Source organism: Pseudopodoces humilis, chromosome 15, assembly GCF_049639895.1.
Source record: "Pseudopodoces humilis isolate 2021_Gansu_Grassland_sample_001 chromosome 15, ASM4963989v1, whole genome shotgun sequence".
NCBI lineage: Eukaryota > Metazoa > Chordata > Aves > Passeriformes > Paridae > Pseudopodoces > Pseudopodoces humilis.
This window is the reverse complement of record NC_142214.1, coordinates 18,446,658-18,467,675: the sequence shown is the minus strand read 5'-3', so window position 1 is coordinate 18,467,675 and position 21,018 is coordinate 18,446,658. Positions and strand designations below refer to the sequence as shown.

The 21,018-nt window shown below is 47.2% G+C and overlaps 1 protein-coding gene across 2 annotated transcripts in view; it reads right to left on the bottom strand.

Annotated features, from left to right (window-relative positions):
• The window catches only part of NEXMIF (neurite extension and migration factor), a 152,300-nt gene that overhangs the window by 104,857 nt on the left and 26,425 nt on the right, over nt 1-21,018 (bottom strand). The gene's annotated exons all lie outside the window — the stretch shown is intronic.

Sequence of the window (21,018 nt, the reverse complement as noted above, 5' to 3'; positions counted from 1 at the left end):
CACAACAAGGGGCAAGGCTGTTTTGCAAAATCTAAAAGGCTAAATAAGATGAAGCAGACCTTCGAGCTAAAGAATTAGCTCATTAAGAAAAAAAAAAAAAAAAAAAAAAGGAAAGGCACCGAGAATGTCACTGGTCATCACGGACTCAGAATCCTGGAATGATTTGGCATGGAAAGGACATTGAAGAGCATCTCATTCCAACCCCCTGCCATGGGCAGGGACATCTTCCACCATCCCAGGTTGCTCCAAGCCCCGTCCAGCCTGGCCTTGGACACTTCCAGGGATCCAGGGGCAGCCACAGCTGCTCTGGGCCTCACCACCCTCACAGGGAGGAATTTCTTCCCAATATCCCACCTATCCCTGCCCTCTGGCAGAGGGAAGCCATTCCCCTTGTCTTGGCACTCCATGCCCTTTTCCAGAGTTCCTCTCCAGCTCTCCTGGAGCCCCTTTAGGCCCTGGAAGAGGCTCTGAGCTCTCCTCAGGGCTCTCTCCCCTCCAGGTTGAACAACCCCATATCAGAACTGGAAAAATTACACCAGCAGGTGAAACCAACACCACAGCTCCTGACTCAGAACCCCTCACATTGAATGGTCAGAAGTATGGGCAGAGTTTCAGGAGCTGCTTCCTCAGTGAACCTGATTTGCATGGACACAACTGGTTCGGCTCAGTCCAAACAATTCACCCCAAAACACGTGGCTTGTCACTAACCCAGCCACTCCAAAACCATCATGCACAGCAGATATAAAGAGACAAATGGAGAAGATATCCAAGTTCGTTCTAAGTGTGTGAGCCTGAAATTACTAAGAAAAAATATTTGCTGTCTGCACCTGTGTGAAATTGAGATCAGGGCTGTAAGTGCTCTCAGCACCGTGCATGCTGTGGCACCAATACACTAATCACCCAAGGGTTCAGCAGCCTCGTTAAAATGCATCAGCAAAGAGCACATTTCCTCATCTAACAGACTCCAAAAATGAGCTGATGCACCGTTCTTCTGCAGCAAAACCAGGGCTTGTCAATATGGGCAGCTGTGTGCACCCCAAACTGGGATGTGGGGAGCCCATGCCCCACCTGAGCACTGGCCACAGGTGTGTGGGGGGGTGCCTGCAGCTCCAGGGGTGCTAAAGCACATTCTCAGCTTTTGCATGGAATAAATCACTTCAGACAGAGCCACTCCTGACATTCATCAAGGCTGGCCCTGACACTCCAGCTCACCACACACGAGCCTGGCTAAAAACCACATTTAAAGCCAGCCACTCAAAGGTGGCAATTCACAGGAATCCCAGCAGGAGACCAGGAAGGCAAAATTTCCAGGTGTAACATCTGCTGTTCCTGCCAAGACCAATTCCTCTTGTGGGAGTTCCTCCACCCCTCCGCAGCCTTCCATGGGCCACTGAGCCACCCTCCTCACCTGTGGAGCTGCAGGGTGAAACCAGGAGCACACCCTGCTGTAATTCAGGGAGCTGAGCCCTGAATTCAGAGCAGGGATTCTGCAGGCTCTGCTCACAAAGCCCAGCAGAGCCCCCGAGCCACGGCAGGACCGCGGGGAGAGCACGGGCAGGTGCTGCTGCCAAGCTCACCAAACACACTCAAGGCCAGACTGCTGCACACTGAAATAGCTGCTGCATGAAAGGCACAGCCAGCTCTGCATATTCAAGATCAGAGCAGAGATAGATGATGAGATTCTCTGTGCTGCGCACAAAAGCCAAAAATCACCAGTGCATTTACAGTTCAATATTCGCCTAATCCCATCTTCATTTCTGGTGCATAAATGAAGCTCATTACAAATTATTTTCTTCAGAAAGCTACCAGCAACCCAAAATAATTTATGAATGTGCTGTTTGCATTTATACATCCTTGACACCCACAGCAAACATCAAAACAAGGAATTCAGTCAGTCACATTGGTTGTAATACACGATTCCTCTTTTCTCCGTGGGTTCTGTCACAGCTACACCCAGCAAGCTCCTTCAGCAATATCTTTTATGTTATTAGGTGTACATACACACATGTCCACTTTGTGGGGGCTCGTTCTCAGCCCACCTTGCTTTCCTGCATGAGCAAAAGCATTTTGTGACAATGCACAGACTCCTACTGAATAACCATTGGTACAAAATAAATAGTACAATGTTCTCACCCTGCTCTCTGTGTTGCTCCCCTCCTCACTCTCACACCACCACCAGCTGCAGTAAATGATGAGGTCCTGATGTGCAGGGACACAGCAGGGATGGCAGTGAGTGCTGTCAGTGCAGGAATCACACAGCACCACAGCCTGTCCCACCTGGAGAGACCTGGAGCACCTGCCAGCCCAGGCAGGGCTGGTACAGGACAAAACCCACACCTGGAACATCTGCCAGCTCAGGAAGGGCTGGTACAGGACAAAACCCACACCTGGAACATCTGCCAGCCCAGGAAGGTCTGGTACAGAGTGCCACAGTGACCTGGAACATCTGCCAGCCCAGGCAGGGCTGGTACAGGACAAAACCCACACCTGGAACATCTGCCAGCCCAGGCAGGGCTGGTACAGGATGCTGCCATCCCACCTGCCCGCTGGGTGACTCCCTCCAGGCACCCAGCAGGAAAAGCTGATATAGAAGGACTTGCTTTGCTTTCAGTATTTCCTTTCTTGAGCACTTCAACAGGATACAGATCTCAACAAACAAATTCAGGGGCAAAATTCCCCTTTTTTAAAATATTATTATGATTGTAAGAACACACACACACACATTTCCCCCCCATGAATACATCAGCACACAGATCAAGGACAGGATGAGCACTGCCAGACGTGCAAGAGCTGCACACCTGGCCCAGGGACACAGGTGGCACGTGGCCAGGTGGCTGTGCCAGGGCTGGTGCCCACCAGGCAGGGTGGATCTGTTCAGCCCCAAGAAGCCTTTCCAGCCACAGGAGATGCTGGGGAGGAGGGAGGGATGCCAGAGAAGCGCCCACACCTCCCTCCCCTCAGGAGAGACCCTGGTCCGAGAGGAGGGGGCTCAGGTCAAGAGGGAGAGGGGAGAGATTCGGCCCCTCCTGGATGGAGCTTGGAGCATCCTGGTCCAGTGAAAGGTGTTCCATGGCAGGGGGTGGGATGAGATGAGCTTTAAAGTCCCCTCCAGCCCAAACCAGCCTGGATTCCATGGAGATTTACCAGCAAAACGACCCCCACGGCTCCCAAGGAGCAGAACCCAGATCTCCCATGTCCCCAGCACATCCCACACGTTTGGATCTGCAGGATCCCATCTGACCACCCCAGAGAAAGCCACCACCACAGCCTGAGAGCTCCACAGCTCCTTTTCTTCCTCAGGGCTTTGTGTTTGCAAGAACCAGACACAAAGAAGGACTCTTATTATCAGCTCTGCGCTGAACACACACACACAGAGCCCTCCTGATTGCACTCACCAGGTAAAATCAAGCATCAGGAATTTTCCTCCAACGCTGTGTTAACCTCACTCCATCAGCCAATAGCTCTTTTTCCTTCTAAGTCCTTGAGCACCAGTTATTTTATACCAAATTCAATGTTTGGTCTGTGTAGTATGGCAATTCGGGGAGGGGAAAAAAAAAACATAAAAAGAAGGAAAAAAAAATAGAATACTACATTTAACACATTTGGAAATACAATTAATCAAATATAACCTCACAAATAAGCAGTCCCCTCTGGCCCCAAAATTAAAGAAAAAAAATGAAAAAAATAAAAATTAAAAAAAGAATAAAAACTAGAGTGCAAATTTAGGAACTGAGAATGAAGCTTGGAAATTTGCCACTGATGGAGAAGAACGGCAATGGCTTATGAAATAACCCCACCGTTTCTGTGTGTAATCATTATTTTCAGTTTGGCCTCCCTAAATTAAATCGGTTTTAATCTTTCCTGCTAAACTGGCACAACGCTGACTCCAGCTTTTGGGTGTCCATTTGTTCTACCACATGACATCACGAGATGCCTGCCAATAACAGAGAAATGCCTAAAAGCCTTGAAATTCTTGGCTTTGGGACTCCAGGTTTTCTGAGAACTGTTAATTTACTTTGGCTTAAATCCTAGATTTTGGCTCCACTTGAGGAAAGTATTTCTCACACAGTAATTAAACTTGTAGTGGACAACACTGAAGCAATAGGGGACGAGCTGCAAAGACAGGATGTTGTCTAGGCACGTTTTTCTGAGCTTTCTCTTCTTGCAGCCACGAGAAGAAAGCACTGAAGGCCCAGTAATGCAGTTTAAGTTCTAATTAGAGGAATCAAGGAAGAAGAAATGGCATTTGTTAGACAAAACTTTATATATAATTACAAAATTGGAGAAAGCCAAGCTGTCAATTGGAAAACAAACTCAAGACCATGTGAAACTCAGAACAGGAAACAGCAGCAGTGAAATAACCTTTCCCAAAGGAACATTTCCTGGGGTCTGAGCAGCATCCTTGGGCTGGTGCACACCAGGAAGAGCTTCACCTCTCCCACCTGCCTGGGGATTCTCCTTGAAAACAAAGTAAAACCAGGGGACAGCACAAAGACAGTGCCCTGACCCTCAAAACCATCTGGGACCTTAGCTCCTCCTTAATGGGAATTTGGCTGGATTTCCCTGCCCTGCTCGTGGAGCAGGAGAACAGAAATGGCACAAGACTGCAAGTTCAAATACATTACAAAATAGTCTGCAAAAATAGCTGGGCCTTGTAAGAAATATCCTTCTCCATGGAAACCACCAGACGCTCCCAATTCTGGCAGACTAGAGAAAACGGGTTTGTATTATTAAAGGAAATGTCTGTGTACTCGGGCTTTTATAATTCTAACCTTCAGCAAGAGAGGAGCAATTGCTGGTGTCCAGCACAGGTCAGCTGAACTTCCCACAGCCTTCCCTCTCCTCATGCAGGGATATGAAATTCCCAAGGGACAGAAGGATGGGCGGGGGGATTTTTTGCTTTGCAGGTCTCTGCAGTGCTTTTAATTACAGATACAGAATGGAAAGAAGCAAGGAACAAAAAAGACCCCCTAGGGTTTTAAAACACCTGTCCACACAAATCAGACACCTCCACGTTATTTTTGTGTGGAATGAGGCAAAGCAGTGCTCCTGTAAATGCAATGTATATATTTCAGCATCTGTGTATTCCAAACCTCTCACCCTCTAGCAAGTGCAAGATAAGCCATTACTATTCTCTCCCTCACCCAAAACAGTTTCCACTTTGGATGCCAGGTGGGGAACTATAGATTAATTAACTCCCAACTGGCACTGATGGGATAATTACAGTCTCCTGTCTCTGGATTTCACTATTTCCAGCTGAACTCCCACACCAAAAAGCAAATCCTAACCATGAACCTCCTCTTCTCCGCTGATTCCCAATAGGGCACTGACCCCTTACCTGTGGAGGCTGGGATTCACAATTCAGAAGAACTTAATAGAATATTTTTAAAGAAATAAAAGTGCTGCAGCCTCAAAACATGAAAGGGCTGGGCTACAAAGGAGCACTCATATAGAGAGCAATTATATTTTTGATATCTAATGGTTCTGCCTCAGGAAGCAAGAGCTGGCTAGCATCAAACTGTATAAAAGAAAGGATTATGGGCTCATGAAAAAAGAATGCCATTTTGATTTAAAACCCAGCAAAGCATAGTGCAGATTTGTTATTTTAACTCACAGTGCTTAATTCCTATAACAAGCCTGAATGCCATTAAGGACGAAAAATACACGAAATACTTGTGGTACAAGACATTAAAAGTAACCTCAGTTCTCATCAATGGCTCTGAACATGCCATTCTCTGCTTCCTGGAGCTGCTCTGCACCTGCACAATGCATCTGGGCTACACAGGGCTGCAGCAGCAAAAATTAAAAACATTCAAACTCATTTCCAAGAATCAGCTTCTCCCCAGCATTTCCCAGGTTATGGTGACTCCCAGCCAAAGGAGCCCAAAAGCTCCTCCTGACTCCCCAGCCACCTGGTTTCTGTGATTTCATTCAGGGCCACAGGTACCACAGCAGAGTTTTTAAAAAGAAATTCTCAGCCTTTAATCCCCAGCACCAGCAATCATCATCACGGGTGAAATACAGAATTTGCACAAAAAGAAAAAGATTTAGTTCTTCCTCAATTCAAGAAATTAAAGGATAATCCCCAATTATTCAGGATACTTTTGTAGTCTGCTATCTCAATTTGCCTTTTACTTTTATAGTGGGGTTTTGGGTGGTTTTGTTGTGGATTTCTTTTGAAGTCACTTGTGTCCAGAGGATTTAGAAATTATGCAAAACCAGTTGCTGCTCCCTGTTTTAATGAAATGGGTGTGTTCAGTGGGCCTCGTTTCATAAAGCAGCATGCATGAAGCATGAGCAAATAAACAGAAATACGTTCTTGCTGCATTAGTTCATTAAAAAAGAGAAAAAAGGGGTTCCAACAAGCAGACACAGACGTGATTTCTGCAGCACCTGCACCACCATCACGACAAAACGTGACACTGGGCAAACACGTGAGGGAAGATGGAAAAGGGGCCAAGGCACAACACAGGAGTGGAGAAATATATCTCCGCTAAAATGTGCTTTGGGATCCCTGGAAGTGTTCAGGGACAGGTTGGACAGGGCTTGGAGCACGTTGGGATAGTGGAAAATGTCCTGGCTGGAACAAAATGGGCTTCAAGGTTCTTTCCAAGCCAAACTGGAATGCAATTTTTTTTTCCCTGCTCAAACCATCACCCCAAAGCATGTTTGAAACTTCCTGTTTTTGTTCAGTAATCTCTAGATAAAGACACTGGAAGAGAAATGATTAGACTGTAATGGTTAACAATGCACCTCTTGACAAGATTGATAATCCATTCATACAAGTTCCTCTGCTTGTCAAAAAACCCAATCCCACAGCGTGTGCCTGTTATTATTGCTCAGGAGGGAGAAGGATCACCTCCTGTCACACCCCATCCATCCCAACCCACACTCCCCTCCAAAATCCCATCTTCATCTGTCCACCCACAGGCTTTCCCAAAGTCCCATGAAAGCTGTGCAGGCACACTCATGGAGAAGATTTCTGTGGAAAAACTGGGGAATGGTGTCAGTGATGAACAAAAATTCTGGTGAGAGCTGTAACAGGACATGCTGCTCACTTTCTGCTGTGAGATGACAGCTGTATTTCCTCTGCTGACATCTCTTCCCATGGCCAGCACTTTCTTATAAACCCTCCTGAAAACCCAGTCCCTGAAACTTTACACCAAATTATCCAAAGGGGTGAACCAAGGGAATGCCAAACTGTTACGTTAAAAAATGAAATTAAGTAATCTGAGATTTGAGTGACCCAAAAGCCACCTAAAATAACTCCACTCCCTTCTTTTCTCCCATTTTCCTTATCCCATGTGTCAGATGCCAAGCCCAGAGGCTGTTCCAGGTTACAGGATGCATTTGTGTATTTTGGGGGTGCAGGTGACCCTGTTTTTTGACTAATTCCAGCTGCATCAGTAAAACAAAACGAGTTTCTAATTAACATCTGTGTGCCTCAACCCGGCTCCTTTAAGAATACTCTATAAAAACCAGTCAAACCAAAATTATTTTCCAATATTACCCTTTAAGTAAAAGTCCTGGGTTTATTTTTCCTGAATCAATAAAAAAAAAATTTATAAGGGTTTTTATGACTCTTTTGATATTTATAAGAGCCATTTAGAAAGGAATAAAAAAACCCTACTGAGTATTCAGGAAAATAAAATTTTATACAAAAAAGAGCTGTCAGAAGCCTTGGCTAGTTAAAAAAACTTGCTAATTTCTATAAATCACAGTAAGCTTAAATTTTGGGTGAAGCCACAGCAGGTACATAAGGGCAAAACTGTTGTTCTCTTCTTAAAGTCTTTCAAACAATCTGATCCAGACAGAAGAAAGAAAATTCACTGTTTTCAAGTGATGAAGTATGCCTCTGAACGGCTACAAATTAATATAAAAATATTTAAATATGAAATTTGAAGACAAAAGGCTGATGGAGGACAATCACTGCACCAGCCAAATTCAGACTTTTAGCCTCTGAAGGCTTCATGCACTCACACCCCATCCTTCCAGGGGTCTCTACAGCTTCAAAAGCAGTGGAAAAAATATTAAGGAAGTAGAAAGATGCACAGAAATAGATGGATCTAGCTCTGCTTGCTGCCAGCCACAGCTCCATCAGGATGAGCTCCAAGGAAGCTGGGGCAGGACCCACTCCCCTCCCACAGGAGATGCATTTCAGCTGGGACAACACATGCTAGATGGACCCAGCAGCAGATAAATGCCCTTCTTGGTTTGTACAGCTCATTTGAAGGAAGTATCTTGGATTTTTTTTTATACTGTTTAAAGCTTTGGGGTTTTTTGGTACAACGGTGTCACAGCTCAGAATCACTCCTGCCACACAATGAGGGGATGTAAAAAGAGGACTCTTGCCCTTCCCCACACAACTCCACCCAGTTTGCTTTTCTGGGGAAGAGGGAAACACCTCAGGAGCACCTTTCAATCCTCACCACAAAGCCTCTAGCTCGCCTTCCACTGACCTGTATTTGCAAACCTGCATGCAAAACACCTTTTCCCTCATTTTAATTTGATTTAATCGAGAATCAGGTGCCTGCTGCAGTCCCGTGGGGCACGTTTAGATGCTCCTGCTGACGTTCCAGAGGTTCCCTGCCATTCCTGCTGCATGAGCCAAGCTGGCTCTGCCCAGCCAGGCAGGGACAGCCACCAGCTCTGCCCAACACAGCCAGAAAAGGGATGGATGGAGGGATGGAGGGATGGATGGAGGGAGGGATGGATGGATGGATGGATACACAACCACCTCCTTGCCCAGGTGGCAGCTCCCAGTGGCAAAGGCTTCCCCAAAGTAATTCCAGCTGTTCCAGGTGCCTGGAGCAGAGCTGTGGCCCAGGGTGGTGGCCATGGGCTGCTGGGGTTCAGCTGAGCTGCAGGAACTGGTTAATTCATGACCAGACCCCTTGCAGGAATCATTTCATACACAGGTTTCAGGTTTCCAACATGGAGAATTAAAGCCACAGTGGCAAAAACAAAGCTTCAGTGGGAACGACACAATTTGTACCAAGGAGGGCAAAACAGGGCTGGAGGGAGCATGGTGAGAATTTGTTCTTGTAGGGAGAAAGGAGAGGCAACCCTACAGGCCTGGGCTCCTTTCCATCATTTCATGCTCTGGTTTACACCTCTTGACACCCAGAACAAGGCAAAGTTCACTAAAAGAACACAATACAAGGAGCTCCAGCCATTCCACATCCAGTTTTAACAGATCTGAAACCCTCTGAAGTCAAAGCAAGTAATTCCCTAAACTATATGTGCCTTTTCTGTCCTTCCTCTTCATCATTTTCTTTCTTACAAGTATTTAAGTCAAGAATATTCCCAGTCATCCTGTCCACTCCTCAGGAGGGTGGGGAGGTGTTCAGTGCCAAAGGTATAATCAAGTGCTTGGATAAACTTACAGGTTTAAAGCCAGACATCAGTAATAGAAGCAATCACAGCCATCAAACTGCTAAGAAGAGCAGTAATGGGATTATCTGTCAACACAAACAAAAGGATAAACACAAGCAAACCCATCAGTCCCTGAAACCTAATTCTCATGATAATCTGAAGCTATGGCAGGAAGATTAAAAAACCCTAAGATCAAATAAAAAAGTTATTGATTGTAAAATTCTTGCCTTAAACAGAGTAGGTGTTTGTGGTTTAGGATAACCACGTGTATGGCACCAGCTGGTTAAAGACAAAAACTGCAGCATCCCAAAGGAGCAGCAAACAAGGGATACAAAGTCAGGGAATTTCCCCTTCCAGGACAGGGCCTGGAGCAAGCAGGGATAGTGGAAGGTGTCCCTGCTCATGGCAGGGCGCTGGAAGGAGCCCCCCATTCCCTGTCTCCCTGCACCACTGAAGGGAGGAGCTGGGAAGAAGGGAGAGGTGGCAGGCAGGCATTTTGAAGGTCTTATTTCACTTCTCATTATCCTGCTTTGGCTTTGTTAGTAATACAATCAAAGAATATCTCTAATTCAAGCCTCTTTTGCCTGTGTTGGCATTTGGTGAGTGATCCCTCCTGGACCTTAGCTCAGCTCATGAACCCTTCATTACATTTTCTCTCCCCTGTCCAGCTGCAGAGGGGAGTGAGAGAGAGGCTTTGGTGGATCAACCCACTACATCTTCCTTCACCACATTCAAGCAGCAGGGAAAAAAACCCCAACTCACCACTAAATCACAAAACAGCTGAAGGCAAACCCCATTCTCACTTGGCCAGCTGTCCTGGTGTGAGCACAGCCAGAGCTGAAACACCCTCTGCCAGAGCTCTGCAGCGGGCAGGGCAGCAGCTCAGCCCTGACACCGACCCCTGAGCTGTCCCTGCTGCCTGGTGCCCTCCTCACAGCTGCATTTTACAGCACAGCATCACCTCTTCAACAGGGAAACTGCTGGGGTTGTGTCTGGCAGGAGAAGTGTCCCTGGGCATCGGCTGCCAGGCGAGCAGGGGCAGGCGCACACACACGAACACGCGTGTACAAACACCAACACACACAAGATCCCCTTTGCAAACCACAAACAACACCCAGACCCTGGCAGGAGCCCTGTTTTCCCTCTTCCCACTCTTCCAAACCCTGCCAGCTGCCCTCTTACCTTTGCTGTGTTCAGCACAGCTGCCAGGGCTCCATCCAGATGAAAGGTTTGCAGCAGACACAGAGCATCCACCCCGCTTCCCTGGCAATCCAATTACTGGATTCACCTGAGCCCACGGAGCAGGGAAGGAAAAGAAGGGCCCAGGAGCAGGAAGAGGCTCTGGCAGCTTGTAGTTGATTTGATGACACCCAAATTCTGATCCAGTTACAACCCAGCTCTGGAGGACTGGCAGAGCTCCCCACCTGGATGAGTGTTCGCTCCTTAGGGCTGCAGCCTCAGATTGCTGCACTCAATGAAGGGATCCTCGTTTATTTAATAGGGTGGAATCAGGTCCCTGTTGCACAAAAAGCCACGCTGATGGCTACAAAACTGGCAGCACAGCCACGGGGAAGGCTCAGAGAGATACCTGCCTGTGTCTGGTATAAAAAGGAGTTATTTCCCTGACCCTGCTCTCTCCCCACATCAGCATTTTAGAGACACACACGTTTTTAGGAATCTGTTCCCTCCCTTTTTTTTTACACAAGTCCACGCTGCTCTCTGTGTGACAGGCACAGCTCCAAGCACCCAAGGAAGGGGATATGAGACACCAGAAGGCTCCAAATGCATTTTTCATCTTCTTACGCAACCGTGCCCCTCCACACATGGCTGAGGAGATTTTCTGCAAACAGTTCAGCCATCCACCTAATGCTTACTTAATGGGAGTGTTTTCAGAAAAACACTACAAGAATTTTCAAATAGAAACAATTAGCATTCACAGTAATTTGCATCTACTTTCCCCCATTTCTAAAGCAGCAGGCTCTGCTTTAATATTAACCCCTGCTTGCTCCTCAAAGCCCAGTGCAGGGGAGTGAGCCACACAACTCCCATTAGAGACCACAGGAACAATTCAGTTCAGTGGGGAAAAGATTACATGGCAGTGCTTGAAACTTTGGGGGACGAGCTTTTGTTTTTCAGCATCCTGCGTGTCAGCAGAATGAGCAGCTTCCATCACACCACAGCTGTTTTCACCAGGGTTCCATTTCCTAATCCATCCTCCTTTTTTTTTTTTTTCACATGCAGCACTCACCAAATCACTCCCCCATCACCTAAGCTGCCCCAAATTCATGATGGGCTGACACCAGAGCAGCCAAGCTCCTCCAGAGGCTCAAAAAACCCCTGAGCCTGTGGTGGAGAGCAGGAGGGAAAGGTTTCATCAGGCAGAAATTTTGATGAAGGCTCATTTTTGAAAGCCTGCTATCTCGTGAACATTTACATCCTGGAAATCTCAAATTACCCTGGGAAGTCTGGGTTTTCCACAGCATGGAACAGCAGGTTCCACCCTCAGACCCTGCAAGGGTGAGGTGAGTACCTGGCCCAGACATACCTGCAGCCACCTTGTGTTTTGGGGCCCAGGTGGGTCTGTCCCTGGGCCAGGCACCATTCCCTGTGCCCAGGGGATGCAGAGGAAGGTGAGAGGATGGGGATGAGAGGAGGCCCAGGATAATTCCCACGAAACAAGGCTGTGTTTGCAAAGGTGCCCGAGAGAGTTACGGCTCAATCAACATGAGACGAGCAAACTCTATGAGGCAAAGAAGAAAAGGAGCAGCTTCTTATGAAAACACAGCAGCTTTTTTGCTGTCTAGCACAGAGCTCCAAAAAAGAGCAGGCTTTTTCTTCCCCCCCCACCTCTTCTAAAACCCTGAAGAATTCCATGTAAAATAAGTCCAAGTTTAAAGACTCCACATCTGACAGCATCTAAGCAGAGCCCACTTGAGCAGTGCAGTGCTGTCCCCTGTGTACACACGCTGTTATTCACCCTTTAAGAGATCACATACTCCTTTTCCTGCAGGACCTCTGCCTCCTTCAGCTCGCTGGTTTGATGGGAAGCAGCAAGTGATGCAGAACAAACGGGAAAAGTCTTGTCAATCTCTGTCTGATCCAGGAACAAGTTCTGTTGGCAGGGCAGATGTGGATTTACACCCGTGGTACTGAAATACCTGAGCTCTGTAAACAAGATGGCTCGTGTGCAAGGAGGAGACAGATCCAAGGAGCATCTGGACCCTTCAGAGGATGCTCTGGATTATTCCTGGTGAGCTGGGTGTGACACTGCTCACCATTTACAGAGTGCTACCCAAACAGAAGGGACACACAGAGTCAACAAAAGTCTCTCTTCTCTCTGGTGACCCATGACAGCACCCAAAGAAATGGCTGGAGTTGTGCCAGGGCAGGTTTAGGCTGGAGACTGGGAAAGGTTCTTCCCCCAGAGGGTGCTGGGCACTGCCCAGGCTCCCCAGGGAATGGTCCTGAGGCTGCCAGAGCTCCAGGAGGGTTTGGACAGGCTGGGATTGTTGGGGTGTCTGTGCAGGGCCAGGGCTTGGACTGGATGATCCTGGTGAATCCCTTCCAACCCAGGATGTTCTGTGATTCTATGACATACTTAGTTGTTTAAACCATTACAATATAAACTGTAGAACCAAGGGATTTCCAAGAGATCCTCTTTGCAAAACATCTTCTTTTAATGTAGGTGTTGAAGGGCTTTTTTTGGGTAAGAAGGCTTTTGTTTGGTTTTTAGGGATAAAGAAGTTGAAATACCATTAGATCACTAAATTACCAAAACGTGTCTGGCATCAGTAAGACAAGAAACAGCCTGAACAACGGAGGTCCCACATCAGCAACTCCTGAACAAGGTAAATGCAGCAGATCTGAGCTGGTGATAAATGAATCCCAGAGCACGGGCTGCTGACCACACACCCCCCACACCTTCTGCTCCTCAGGATCACCTCAGAGCCTGCAGGTACACTCCAAAAACCTCAAATGAGGCAACTGTGCATAAGGAAAAGGGTGTTTTATCATCATGCAGGCAGCTGATCACAGGAACAGAGAGACACAGCCCCTCACCACTCCTGGGGCAGGAGCCTGCAGAGCACCAACATGTCGCGCATATTTTGACGTGACTATCTCCTCCACACAAAAATAAATACAGCTAAAGGCAAACCTCAGGAAAAGGTAAAACTAAATATCACATCAGGCTTTGCAAACACCTTTCTTTGCCTACTCATTAAGTCATATCCTGTAGTAACTACAATGTCAGGGAGATGAGGGTGCTGAGTGTGTTTGCATTTCCCAGACACAAAGCTGAGAATGAAAAGCCACTCCGAAAGCCACACCACGCTCTCCTGATTTTCCTGGGAGCTCAATTAAAGATCTGCTCAACCTGCCTCCATACAAAATTCAGCAGCCTGCAGGACTTTGAAATGCTTTATACCCTGGTGTGGAACAGCCACAGGATCATTAATACTCGACTTCAATGTAAATGTTTAAAAACTATGCAGGAGTTGAAAATGAGATCTGTCTCTGCCAGTTTGGTTTGTACACTGGGAAAAGTCACATCTTAAGAACTCCAAACTGCCAGCAGCAGGTACATCCAGCACACTGGAGAACAGCACTGCAGAGGGTGATGCTCAGGCAATGAAACAGCAGAAAGCCTTGGCTGGACCGAGAAGATCCAGGCTTGGGGTGGCCCCCAGAATGAAATCCAGAGCACAAGGCTGTTTGTAAAAAGCAGGAAATTACCATTCCCACAAAAACTTCCTTTGGAAACTAACTTCCACCCTTGAAATTCAGCTGCTTATACTTGGCGTTTTTTCTGGCTGGTGCAGCGCTGATGGCTCCGCTCACACCAGGAGCTGACACATTCCCGAGCACAGAAAACACAAAGGAAGCAGAGATCTTGTCCATCACCTGGAGATAAAACAGTCATCCCAAGCTTGCCTCCCCAGGCTCTGGCTCACTGCAGCAGCTAAGCACATGCTTGGAAGTGCTGGCTAAATAAATCACAAAATTCATCCATCCAGAACTGTTCTCCTGGAACTTTGGGAACAGAAAGATCCCGAGCAGCTAAAACACTTCCAAAACCAGTTTTCAAGTAACAATTTATCCTCATGATATTCCCTTAACTTATGCCTGAATTATTTACCTCTTTTTTGCAGATGAGGATCTGTAAGGAAAGGCTAAGGAATACTTTTCTGGGCACCCAGTCATCTGCCGAGAGGTGTTGAGACTGCTCATACACCTCCAAAATTTTAAGGAAAGGGAGGGGAAAAAAGATAATATAATCTGACATAGATTAAATGTCACCACGTATCTGTGGGAATGTCTAAAGAGCAGGACCTCACAGTGCCAGGTGTACATGTGCAAAAAGGAGACTGAAGTCCTTGTCAGTGTAGCTCGGAGTCTGTGATGTATTAGGAGAGGAAAAGTTGTTTAGCAAACAGGAGCAGCACCTCCAGTGAGGCCTGAAATAAGATCCCTCCCTAGGATCTTATGGACAGGCATAGCTGGAAGGTAAATAACTAGGAAAAATGATGATGAGAATGAGGGACAAGGCAGAGGAAAGGATGAAAGTAAGGACCAGGAGAAGAGCAAGAGGGATGCCAGCTTCTCCCTCCCCACATCGCTCCTGGCTGCCCCAGAACAACCCAATGCCCACTTCTGCCTGCATCTTGGGATGCTCCTTTTTTCCCTTATAAATCCCTGAGTTCCCACAGCAGCCAGGGGGCCCCCAGCAGCTCCCTCAGAGTGGGACAAGGACACTGCCAGAGCCCGCTGGGGAAGCGTCCGCCCCCGGAGCGAATCTTCCACGGATCCGTGGGCTGCGTGCCTGGGATGGATTAACCCTGCAAACAGCCAATTCAAAACCCATTTCCTCCTTCCTCTCACAAGTGCAGGCCTAGAAATGTTTGGGGTTTATTTGGGATGCCTGTGTGTGTGTGTTTGGATGGGTTTGCCTGCCTCATTTCGAGATGTGAGCCAGGAGAGCCAAAGCAGGGAAATCTGCGCTTTTTCTCCAAGGACTGATGGGGAGGAAACAACGGCGCAGTTTGTAAAGGTCAAAGCCTGTGCAATCATACATTTTGCATGGGTGAAAGTCACTTCTGTGACAGGGGGAACAAAGGAATGACAGGAAGGTGGAACAGCAGTGGCAACACTTCAGCATCCCAGGTAAAAAAGGCAAATTGCTACTCTCCGATTTGCGTGTTTTTGGGAAGGTGGTTTCAAAAGCAACTTTTAGATTTTCATGGATTAATCCCTCATTTTCTTTTCTTACACAATTTGTTTAGAAAAATCTCTTGAAAGCATATTCTAGATGTCAAATAATGTATAAGCCACAATGGAAAATAAAGACTTAGGCAAAAATACATACTGCAAACATCACCTTTTTCATATGGTTGAAGTCATTTACTCCAGTAACACTGTCATGCTGAGAAAATGATCTTTTGTCTATAGCTGCTACATAGCTATTAAGCATTTTAGCACATAAGTATGATATTTTTCTTCTTTAGTGTGTAGCTCTGCCTGGATAGGTGTGGGGGAAAATAAAATCAGTGTTTAAGCTTGGATAGGAAGTTCAAAAAACAAACACAGCAGTCAACAAGTAGATGGTGCTTACAGTGCAGAGAGAGAATTAAAACAGCATTTAAGTAGAAGCACAAATGGCTGCCCCATGGCAAAGCCAGTGATGCCACATCTACAGCTTGTACCATGGGCCACTCACTAAATAAAAAGTGCTTCTCGCAAAACATGAAACAAGAATTTGCCTCAGCAAGCCCTTGCTTAGGGATGATGATCATGATGACGAAGTAAGAGGCATCAAAGCATGGATGTCTTCATTTACATATCACCCTTAGCAAGCCCAACAACTCCGTGCCCGGGTTTTCTCTTAAAAGAGAATTCAGAAAATCTTGGAGCATCTGAACAAAAAGAAAGTTCAAGTGGATTGCCCACAGCCATGCTCAGCAGCCAGAGCAGGGGTGGGAGCAGGGAAGGGAGGAGGAGCAAGAGGCCACATCCTTCCCTTTGCCATTCTAAGGTGCAGAGACATCTCCAACACGACAGATTTTTAAGAAGCTATCACACATTCATAACACTAATTGATTTTCATAGAGAAGAGAGCAGATGAGGTCTCTTTGGGAACTGCCTGCTACATTTCTGCTTGAAAGGAGATCGCTGCTGGTGTGCCTCAGCTCCTTCATAAAAAATTTAATTAACAATATCTCCAAGAACGAAGGCACAGTGAGGTCCCCAGCTATCATGTGACTGCCAGCGCTCCGATGCACCACGGCAAATTAAACCTGAGCAAACAACACCTGGCACACGTGACGGCCTGGCCAGGATCCCCAGGAGCAGAAGAGATGTGCTGGGAAGCAGGGAAGGACACAAAGGGACTGAGAGATGCCTGCACCCAGCCTTGTGCTCCTCGCTGCCGCTCTGGCTGCTCACACATTTCTCCATCCACGATGCGCTGGCAATGCCGCAGAGCAAAATGTTGAACAGAGCGAGGCTCCTGCTGCTGATCCTCGTGGATACAGAGGGACAGCCCTGTGTCCCAGCACTGTCCCCCCTCTGAAAGCCACCACGTGCCAGGTTGGGTGTCCCATCTGGCACAGCCACGGAGGGGAGAAGACAAAACTGGATTTCTCCTCCCTCCATCCCCCCCCGCTGCCCTCGCTGCCTCTCCCTGCAGGAGTGCCCATCCTCGCAGGATTTGTTCCTTCCACAGACTGAGAAAGATCTGAAAATAGCCACGTCCAACGCTATAAACAGATTACCAAACTGTCCCTGCACACGGACTCCAGGCTCACACGCAGCACAGGGAGGCAGAGATCTGGAAATTCCCCCAACTGCACAGCAATCAGTGCTGATTTACTGGGGTGGCCAGCAGGGCTTGGGAAGTGACCCTCTCCCTGTGCTGGGCACTGCTGAGGAACCTCCAGTCCTGAGGGCAGTTCTGGGCCCCTCAGGACATGAAGGACATGGAGGGGCTGGAGCTTGTCCAGAGAAGGGAATGGAGCTGGGAAGGGGCTCAGCCTGGAGAAAAGGAGGCTCAGGGGGAATTTCTGGCTCTGCACAAGTCCCTGCCAGGAGGGGCAGCCAGAGGGGTCGTGCTCTGCTCCCAGGGAACAGGGACAGGAGGAGAGGGAACAGCTGCAGGTTGCACCAGAAGTGTAGATTGGATATTAGAAACACGTTTTTTCACAGAAAGGGTTGCAAAGCATTGGAACTGCCAGGGAAGTGGAGGGGTCACCACCCCTGGAAGAACTGGGGAAAAGTGTGGATGTGGCACTTGAGGACAGGGTTTAGTGGTGAACCTGGTGGTGGCTGCTGGGTTGACACAGTTGGATTTGATGATCTGAGGGGTCTTTTCCAACCTTAAACGCTTCCACGAGGGGCAGCAGGAAGTGCTGTGCCCTGATTCCCTGTTTTGTTATCCTTTAAAAACTTGAACCATTGCAGACTCGATGCCGATACACTTGATTTATTATCTATAATGTCAAAATTGAAAAGGTTAATCACCACTATTAGTCAGTGAAAATGAGGCAGGATTATCACTTGAATGACAACGCTGACAGTGGGAGGGAGGAAGGGCAGGCACACGTGGGACCTGCCCAAACCACGGCTCCTCTGCCCTGGCATCACCCCCAGGAGGAGCAGAGGCTAAAGGGTCTCCACCAAACAAAGATCACACCAAAACCACAAAAATGTGAAGAATCAGGAAGCAGCTGGTGTCACCTCTTACAGCAATTTTTAGTTCTCTAAGTGAGCTTTATTTTTTCCCACCTGACAAAACCCTGGTGACGCTGTGCAAACCTGGCAGAGGTGGCTGTGCCCAGGGAGGGGGTTTTGAAGGATAAAAGAGCAGACACCCCTCACACCCCTGGTGCCATCCCACAGGCCCCATCCCCATCCCATAACCTCACCTGGGGATTCCCATTCCAACCCCAGCACGGGGCTGAGCTGGAACAGCCACTTGGAGTCAGCTCACGGGGATCTGCTCTCCAAGCTGGGGTAAATTTATCCTCAAGAATGAGCTGCAGACTCCAGCAATGCTCCAGCTCCTTTGAAAGGAAGGCTGGGGGAGGGAAGGGAACATTACAAACACTGAATACCCACCTCACCCATCTCCAGTTGGCAGCATTATCTATTTCTTCAGCAGTTCCAAAAAAAAAAAAAAAAAAAAAAAAAAAAAAAAAAAAAGGAAAAAAAACAACCACCAAGCCAGCACCACTAACGGGATGCAAGAAAAACTATTTTTATATAGGCTGCGTTCTCTAAAAGCCCTGTCAAGCCAGAGATGTGGGAAAGAGGAGCTCCAGAGCACCCTGCTGCTCTACTCCTGTTGGGAAAACACCAGGAAAAATTCCCTCTGGGAAAAGGCAACCCTGTCCTGTTTCCAGAGGAAAAGAAAGGACCAGCAGGAGGATGCACCTGACCCTGTAAGGGTAAGATGGGAAAAGACCACAGGTTCCAAGAGTTCTGGGATCTGATCATTTATCTTGGGGCTCCAAACAGGAGCACAGGTTTGCAGGGATAAAACTGAGAAAAGGAGACACAAAGTTGTCGGATATTTGGAAATCAGACCAAGATGGTTTCGGCAGGGAGGTCAAAAGACCAAATTAAACCATGGTATTTAATTGCTGTGATAGCTGTGCATCAGCCAGACTCATGGACACTCACTGCAGTATTTCCACACAATCAGAAACTTGCTTATCCTTATTTTGAAGGTCTGTTCTGAGCTGAAACCCAGCATCAAAAAAGCAAAGCGCTGGATCTGCTCTGGGATCTGCTTTCCAAAACAAACCAAGTGATAGTATGAAGGTTTTCATGCTTACATAAAAACCAAAAATGACATTATTCCTTGAAGTTGTTCATTGCTGATGTCTCTGTAGGGTGGGACGCTAAGAAGTGATTTATTAAAAAAAAAAACAACATAAGTGTTCATAAACATACCTATTTACTATTTTAAAAAAAACCTGTTTATTGTGAGATTATAGGCCAGTTTATGTTCATAAAAACAGGCTTTACTTTCACCATTTTCATGTAAAAAACACTGCCTTGGTGATTTTTTTAAACAGATTTAAACTTGAAAAGACCAAGTATTTACATTAATCATTAAAATCTGAGTTCTGTGTAACAAGCAACCGTAGCAACTATTTTCCTGTCTTTTTATTTATTAAATATAGCAGTCCAGTGGTAAGGAAGACATGCAAATATAGAATGAAATATTTATGCTTGGTGAATATCTGAGAATAAAAAAAAAGTTAAAGTTTGTGAGATGCAGGGGAGGTAAAGGTAATTAAAAAAGTGCTCAAACCCAGACAGGCAGTGCCATTAATGAGGTAAAAAAATCCTCACATGGATGGAGAAAGGCCAGTCTGGCCTGCAATTCATCATTTGAGAGGTTTGTCTTTCAAATCTGGGCAAAAGCTTAGCAAAGATAAACGGATGTCATTCCTAAAAAGCCACATATCCAATAACTACAGGTGATACCAAGTATTTTGCCTTTCTCTGGGGACAAAAAAAACCCAGCAACAACAGACAGCAAAACAAACGACAAAACCCAAACCACAACAACAACAACAACAAAAAAATCCAAACAAAAACCCAACCACGCAGAGAAAACAGGGGGGGAAAAAGATTAAAAAAAAAAGCCGCAACATAAAAAAAATCCAACGACAACACCGGGTGGGGATGAACCATATGTTTGCAGGCGGTGCTGGGGGATGGAAATCCAGCCAGGAAGGAGTTAAGAGATGCTCTAAAAGTATCTCACCCTGCTATGCTGCGAATTTGCCGGGATCTCGGGGAACGGGGTGATTCTGACACGCCATATGTTCTGCCAACGCCGCAGCAACAACGCCAGCGGGGCTGCACTGAAATCCACCTTGGCTGCCGGGCTTCCCGGCCGGGATGGGGAATCCAGCACACCCCACCTGCCTTCCTGAGCCCCGCCAGGGCTGTCCCCAGCCTCTGCCACCCAGCCCAGTGCCCGCTGCCAGCCCTGCAGCATCCTCAGCATCGCCTTCCCCGGACACGGCTCCGCTGTCGCAGAAAACTTTGGGAGGGCTGGGAAAAGGACAGGCACGGCCCTGCTGTCCTTGCCAAAATCCACAGAGCTCCCAGAGGATGAAGTGCTGGAGGTACCACTGGGAATGTTTGGTTCTGGGTTGTTCCCCCCATCCCCAGTGGTACCCAGGGTGTTGTCAGCAGCACCAGAGCAGATGCCAAGGAAGGCACAACCACAGAGCCACAGGATGTGCTGAGCTGGAAGGGACCCACAAAAATCATCGAGGCCAACTCCTGGCCCTGCACTGCACCATCCCCAAAAGAGTCAAGGCAGATGCGCTTTTATTACACTCATAAATCAGTGTAAATCCAGAATTCTGCTGTTGCAGATCTCCATTTGGTGCAGATGCAACTCTGAGCCATCCCTTGGACCTCCTCTGCTCAGCTCGCCTTGGCCAGCACAGAACTCTCCACTCTGAGCAACATCACTGGCAAGACACTTATTTTACACTTATTTTACAGCCACAAAGGAAGTTTCTAGGTGTGTGGATCTTCCTTTTTGTCCACAGTGGTTTTCTGCAAGGGAAAACCGACTCCTGCACTAATTTCGGTATTGCACTAATAAATGCAGACAAAAAT